This window comes from Oryzias latipes, chromosome 21 (genome assembly GCF_002234675.1).
Source record: "Oryzias latipes chromosome 21, ASM223467v1".
NCBI classification, from domain to species: Eukaryota; Metazoa; Chordata; class Actinopteri; order Beloniformes; family Adrianichthyidae; genus Oryzias; species Oryzias latipes.
In genome coordinates, this window is record NC_019879.2 from 3020925 (window position 1) to 3029415 (window position 8491).

Genomic DNA, 8491 nt, shown 5'->3' on the forward strand with positions numbered 1-8491 from the left:
GCGGGGTTGCTTCACAATGACCACAACTCAATTTATTTATTTGCAGAAACTGTGTCCTAGAAAATGAAAGGTTTTTTGATTTTGGCTAAAAACGTCATAATCATAACTGAACAACCAATGGGAACGCTTTCACAACAGATCAAAAGATGATTGGAGGGAGTCTTTCAATATATTTTAGTTTTTTTTTTAAATGCAATGTCAAAGCAAAAAAACATATTGTTAATTTTCATATTTTATTATATCTTTAGGTTAACAATGTGCAGCTAATGACCTTGGAGAAATAAAACCAAATATAGGAAATAATTCAGCAACGGCTTCAGAAGCTGGTGATAGGATTAATGTACGTCCACAGAGTACAAATCCCACCAGACACTGTAGAGCTGAAGGAACCAATGTTTTGACACACACTGTAGATGTTTCAAACTGAAACCTTTCTTGTCATTTAGCACAGCCTTCCTGGCTGGAACACAGATGCTTTAAGCCACCCTTCACCTCGGCAACAGTAATCTCCGCCCATTCAGTTTCCCCAGGATAGTGGATGAGACACCTCACCTTTGGACAGAACTCAACTGGCTCTACAAGATGAAGATATCGATTATCTCCATCTTTGCCAAAGTCATTTTATAGATGATTTGTAGATGATGCTATGAAACTATTAATTCAAATTTCAGAAATAGATTTTAAATTAAATGATCAGGCATAAACTATAATCACATCCTCTTTTTAGATGAGTAAAACGATTAAAGTCACAACATCTATAAAAAGTGCTTTTGAGACCCTGCCTGATTTATTATTTTACATGCACACATCCTGTGAGTTTAGTAGCTCTTAAGATAAAGAAAAAAAAAAAGGTCAAAGTTCACAGATTGTTCATTGGCTTGACATGAATTGGTACCTTTGTCTGTATATTCGAGCTGGACCGAGTCAGTGTGACATCACACATTGAAAAAGGTTTACTTCTAGCTCCAACCAATCAGAGGCAATTCAGCCACCATTTATTTCGCGATACAGATGCCGCCATGTTGGAGCCAGACTATGTCAGTAAGCAGCGATTGGTCCAAGTCGGTCTGAGTCTACGTTTCTATGACCACCACTCTCTCTAATCAGGAGTGAGTTTGTTGGAAGTCCACACTCCTAATACCTGAAAGCGTGCTCAGGAGAATCTGACAAACGTTTCAAACGTTTGATGTGAGACCACTTACTTCTACTGAGGCATCTGATTGGTCAGTTTATAACTTGCAATAAAGAAAAAAATGAAACAGAAAAACATCAGATTATAAAGGTCAGATTATGCTAAAAAAGGTAGCAGAGCAAGAATGGTTATTCTGACAAATACAACTGAATAACAGCTTTTTGTGGGAGCCAACGGCTACTTCCTGTTTGGAACATGGGAAGGGAGGGGTCACTCAGTCCAGTTCTCATAAAGAGTCAATCATCAATACCAACGCAGACTTGAAGCTGATAACATGCAGCACAAAGCATATAGAATGCACATAGTCGATTCATTCATTCATTCATTCATTCATTTCTTGACCATTTTTCCCTTTCGGGGTCACGGGGCTGCCGGAGCCTATCCCGGCCACTTGTGGGCGAAGGCAGGGGACAACCTGGACAGGTCGCCAGTCTGTCGCAGGGTAGAATGTCCACAAACACACACCCATTCACTCTCACACCTGTGGACAATTTAGAGTTGCCAATTAACCTATGAAGCATGTTTTTGGACGGTGGGAGGAAGCCGGAGACCCCGGAGAAAACCCACGCATGCAGGGGGAGAACATGCTAACTCCACACAGAAAGGTCCCCCGTTGATGTAGTTTTTGACTTCCCCCAGCCGGGACTTGAACAGGAGGCCTTCTTGCTGTGAGGCACTGCGCCACCGTGCAGCACACACCCATCCTCATCACATAGTTGATTACACCACATATCTATTCTGATCATGTTTAACTTTTCTGAAAACCTGATCCATCTGGAGTTTTCACAGAGAGTCATAGTTATTTGAGTGGGCATACAGGGTAAAGGGAATGGGTAATGCTTTAACAACAAACAGGTCTGGAGTTGTTAGCTCAGCATGAAATTGTAGCTTGAAAATGTCACTTGGACAAAACAAAAAAGAAAAAAGTTAAAGTGAATCTCATTAGTCCCACTTTTCCCCTGGTGGTCCATGCTGGTTATTTTCTAATGGTGGCTAATTTACAAGTAAGGCATAATTGACTTCCAGAAGCAACTCCAGGGGAATTCTGAACTCTGATAGCGAAAGTACTTAAGTGTGACAAACTATTTGTAAGTGTCGGGCTGAGAACACATTTGCTCACAGTGGGATCATAAGTGACATCCACAGACACAATCATGTTTGAAGATTATCGAATTAAACCGTATCAATTGTCAGCATGTCATCCAAGGATGAATTCATGGGAAGAAAAGACTGCAAGAAGTGAAAGGTTTAAAGTGCTCCACCAAAAAAAAAAAAAAAAAAAACTTTCCATGCTGTGTTGTTGACTTGCATTGCATTGACTGTATGTATGTAAATAAGAACGTGCACTCATTTCACCTGGATAAATAAATGTACATTAAAAATAACACAGGAGAGGAGGGGGTCCACAAGAGATGTTGTAGACATGGCCCGACCAGGCTCACCCACAGTTGGAAATTTGGCGAGGCCCAGCACTCAGGGGCAAGGACCAGAACCCACACCACAGGGACACGGACACCCCCGGCTCAGGTGTGATGCTAACCCCGGCTCTTGGCCTTGCCAAAGAGCTCAGGGATCCCTCTCCCTGTGTGGAGAGAGCACCGCCGGGCCCAGAAAACCAGCACCCAGGGGGCGTGGCCACCGTTGCCAAGGGCCCAGTTCCCCCTACCAGGGATGGGGTAGGGGACAGATGGTCCAAGGTCCCACCTTCCTTGCGAAATGCGTGTGTGTTTGTGAGGATGTGTGTGTGCATGTACGTGTGTATATGTTGGAATGTATATTTGGAAGAGTAAAGGGCCTGTGTACTAAGGGGGTACAGTTAAAATTGGTGGGTAGGGCACTGAGGGGACATCTCCTGATTACTCACAGTGACGTCCCCTCACCCTCCCCACCAAGGGGCCCTAAATGTCTAAGGTACAGTTAAAATTGGCGGGCATGGCGCTAAGAGGACATCTGCTGCTTGCTGGCAGTGATGTCCAAGCACCACCCCCCCCCTACCAAGGGCCCTACATGTCTAAGGTGCAAATAAAACCGAGAGAGGGGGGGTCCATTCCATACTGCAACCATGGGAGGGGGACCACTCCCAAGTAGAAATGTCAGAGGTCATCAACCTTTGATATTTCTTAGGGGTCATCTGTGAGTCCATACACGTTTGCCATTTTTTCTCGCATACACTAAGCCACACCTATATAAAACAATGCACAGTTTTGATGTCATGTCGTATATACAGCAGGGTAGGAAAGATTCACGGGGGAGCAGGACAGTTGCATGTAGTCATGTGTGTATGTTGTGTGCAGGTGGAGAGTGAATTACAGTGTGTACTTATTCAATGTTAGGGTCAATAAAATGACGCGGGAACTGAACCGCGGATTCTGAAACGTTTATCACGCGGACAGAGAGACACTGCGGACAGATCTGTTGCATAATTTGGTGTTTTCTTTTCACTGCCCCCTAGTGTACTGGAGGTCAACATGCTGTTTTCTTTATTGTAGTGAACTCATGAGTTAAAAGTCTAGACTTCTCCTTTGTTCTGTTTAGCCTATTGGTTTTCAAAACTAATCTTTTACACCATAGAAGACATCATTTAATCTTAATAATTGCTTCAAATAAACATTTCCATAGTGATTACGCTTGAATTTCTTTAAATTGGTTATTTCATTAAATAAAATAAAATAAAAATTCCCAATATTTTTACATCTTGCTTTTGGTTTTGCTAATTCTATATCCCATTTTCAAAGGTGGAATCCGAAAACTATACATCCCAATTCTTCATCATGCCTCCCACATTTTTTATTTTATTTATTATACTAAAATCAAGTTGTGGTTCCATTGGCCCCTAGGTTTCGAATCTCAGCCAAAAATAAAAAATAAAAACCTCTCCACCACAGTCGCCCCATTGTGACTCCAAAATAGAAAGCTTTGTCTGCAACTGTGTTGACACAGGAGGTTATACATTACACTGACTCGTTTCTGAGTTACAGATACACTCTGTGCGCCATACTTAGCTCCTCTTGTCCTCTCAATTACACACAGGCAAAAGTAACTTCATATCTTCCAGCGTGAATTGAGACTGTGAAAAATAAACAGTGCTCAAAGCACGGATATCCGCCTGCAGCTGGCTGAGTGACACGGATTACTTTTGTCGTTGAAAAAAATTCAGTGGTAGCCTTGTTCAAACGTTTCTGTCACCTATAGCTGCGTGTCCTTTGGAGAGTTAAATGAAGGGGCTCATCACAGTAAAACACCTGTCAGAAGGGGGAATACGTTCTTTTTTTCTTTTTTACCAATTCATCACAGAGCAAAACACAGAGGCGGTTAAGCTGCACGCTAATAGGGGTTTCAGAATTACAGCCATAAACTGCAAATACTTGTGCAGAAAAATGCCGTAGGGACACAAAGAAATAGGTTTTACGTTACATAAAAAAGGTAGTTCCTTTAAACATTAAGCTGCTATTGCACCAACTTGGAAGGACACATTTGGGTTTTTATATTCCTCCCACTGTTATTTTTGCCTTTTAACTGTACACATTTCCATCCATAGTCGTGGTGAAACTTCCTCCTTTGCCATGCGCACATTCTATTGCTGCAATCTTTATGTTAGCTTTCTTCCTTTTTGCTGTGACCTTTATTATATTTGTGTGCCATTTGAAGTCAGACTGTCATCATGCCGCTTGCTTTGACATCCATCATGCCCATATTTAAAGCCTGGTTCTTGTCTGTTTGGATTTGGACCCGTTGGTTGTCCCTAACCGACCTTATTATATGTAAATGTGACCATAAGGTTCTACCTTTGCCAATTTGTTTGGTGGGAGACAACAGTCAAACAAAACAGCGATTCACATCTACTGCTTTACAACTGAAGTTTTCCTAATGAAAGTTACACAAAGTGTGGCAGTTTTTCACACAACAGCACACCAAAACATTTACACAGCCAAGAGCCTCACAAAACACTGAAGTGTTGTCAATGGGGGAAGGCGAGACAGAAACTACATCCAAAACAACATCTCCCCCCCCCCGATGGGGCAGTGGAGATGCCAGAGATTTAAAGTCCCACTCTCCAATCACGTGCAGCCACCAATCTTCCTCCCTCCCATCCTGAGCCGGCACCAGCCACTCATACTCCAATCCACAAGGTCTCACCCCTCACAAACACTTAATATACAAAATAACAAATTTAAAAAATCCATACACAAATACGACAAGAGTCGTAACACAAGAGAAGCCAAAAGCCTCAGTATCTACCCCATGGACAAAGAGAAAATCTGCAAATTTTGATTCAAAGGAAAATAATCAAGTTAATTGACAGATTGGCGACCTGTGCAGGGTGCCCCCTGCCTTCGCCCACAAGTGGCCGGGATAAGCAGCCCTTTGACCCCAAAAGGGAATAAACAGAAGAAGATGAATGACTGAGTTAATGAATGAATTTTGTTTAGTGCAACTGTGATAACTGTCAATGGTAAAATCACAGATTTGACCGCCTGTCATTGGCTTTTAGTTGGCTTCTGTTTAATTATAATTGTTTTGCAAGCCAAAAGCTCCCTTATTCCCATCTTTCACAGGCAACTGGTTTGGTCAATTCCGTCACTGGAAAAGATGGGATTAAAACTGTCGACTTCCTGAGGGGTTCGCTGGCTTGTGCATGAAGAAGTCAGTTCCCATTTATTTCAATGCACAAAGACCCAACTTCACAACAGAAATGGAAAAAAAAAAAAACATTCTGCAAGGCCGACATCTCTTTTCTTCTCTTTGGTTACACTGAATGTGCAAGGCAATAATACTTCAATTAACTTTTCATGCATTCATTCACTCAGTCGCTCATGTATGCAACACCGTATATTACAAAGTACTGCATCACAGTTTACTTTCACAACACATCACAGTCCAAAGCCAGATGTGATAATTGAACTCAGGCCAAACAGTAGAACAAAAGCTGGGTTTTTGAGTTCGTTACCACAGTAACTTAGTCTGTTTGGCTCCGCCCACCTGAGAGTCTGCAGGGTCTGTCAGAACCATAGTTTCATATCATTGCTAATTGAATTCCTCTAGATCTATTTAATTAAAATTTGCCCAATGAAGACTTTTCTTTTTCAAATTTCACCTATAAAAAGTGGAGATAAATAGGAGATAAAGTCGCTCAACAACAATAACAGCTAAAGTTTGTGCTAAACAGTTTATATTTTTCATGAAAGTGGAGTTAAACTGTTTTGTTCTCCGACATTGTACTGCAACACAAACCACAGACGACGATGAAAAAGAAACCAGCAAACATTCGGGGAGAATGACTGACAGTCATGAAAAGCAGATCAGACAGAGTCGACAACGGAGGCTGTTGCATCCAAACCCATTTCAACTTCAGTGAGTCAAGCAAAACTATCAACTAAACTATCATTCCTTGTTGCACATAAACAATTTTGTGATGTAACCGAACATTTATGACTTCTTATGAAACAAAGTATGCTGGCATGTTTGTGAATTTACCATGTGGGTTATAAAGGTTCTTTAGAAGAAGTATGAGCTCATTTAAGGAAATCGAAGTTTGACACCCGCTTTTGTACAAATGTGGAAAAGGTTTGCTTCGTTTTAACCCGTGAGACCCCATGGTGACATCCGTGTAACAGAAAGTATCAGAAATGGATTCTGTTGTCCATTTGATTTGTGGTAAAAAACACATAATTAAAAAACTCCCTGTTTCATCAGGATATTCATCCATGTTGTCCCCTCAGGGGCCGTCACAGCCAATCAGCTTTGACTGATTCACATTGATGGTTTGGCAGAGTTTTTACGCAGGATGCCCTTCCTGACACAACCCTGTGTTTTATCTGGGCCCGGGAACGGCACAGGGAGAACCCAGACCGGGGCCCCCTTGTGGCTTCATGGTTTGGCAGCAGCGTTAAGCGTCTTGCCCAAGGTTGAAACACACGCCCCCCTGGTAAACGAACCCTGGTTTCCCATGCGTCAGTCCTACACGCAACCTAATGGGCCATCGTACGGTGGCCCAGAAGGGTCACAACACATTAACTTACCACACAACACAGTACCTTATGAAATAACACATTAACTCACAACACACTAACTCACAACACAACACATTAACTTACCACGTAACACAATAACTCACAAAACAATACATTTACTTATGAAACAACACATTGCCTCACAACACAATAACTCACAACACAACTCAATAACTCACGACACAACACAATAAGTCACAACACATTACCTCACAGCACCACACATTAACTTACCACACAACACAATAACTCACAAAACAATACATTAACTTACCACGCAACACAATAACTCACAAAACAATACATTAACTTACGAAACAACACATTGCCTCACAACACAATAACTCACAACACAACACATTAACTCACAACACAACATTAACTCACCACACAACACAATAATCACAAAACAATACATTAACTTACGAAACAATACATTGCCTCACAACACAATAACTCACAACACAACACTTTTACACACAACACAATAACTCACAACACAATAACTTACAATGCAATAACACACAACACAATAACTCACAACACAACATAATAACTTACAACACAATAAGTCACAAGACAATAACTCACAACACAACACAATAAGTCACAACACTTAAACTCACAACACAACACTTAAACTCACAACACAATTACTCACAACACCTAAACTCACAACACAATACAATAACTCACAACACAATACCCCCCAACACAATAACTCACAACGGAAGTATTGGATATCTCTTTAGCGGACCGGCCTTCTTCCATTCATTTTCTTAACCCGCTTTATCCCCGCTCTAACCTGCGTGCGGCTCTTTCATCCTTGTGCTGCGCTTGCGGTAGACTATCGTGTCAACCTGCCGCTATGATGACCATATTTTGCGCTCTCTGTGTAGAATACATTGAGGAGCGTGGATAAAACAACTCTGAGCTGCAGATGATGTGAACAGGTGATCAGGTAGAGAGGCGGGGGAGGGGCTTTGGCCTCAAACTCTGTCAGAGAGATGGAAACACGGGCGTCAGATTAACACGCAGTTTTCACTGCGAGAGTTGAAGCAGAGACTTTCTCTGGGATGATCTCATAAACTCAAACATGGAAACATGATTACCATGCAGAAAACTTCAAAATAACAAACAATTATTATTAATTATTAAAATAATAAACCTGATCTCTCCACATTGATACACACAGACACCGCTCCATGTAGTGATCAGACGATTATTTTAGCTGGTAGCTCCTCCCACACGGACCAGGGTATCAATCTTTAAAGAACACAATTTCAAA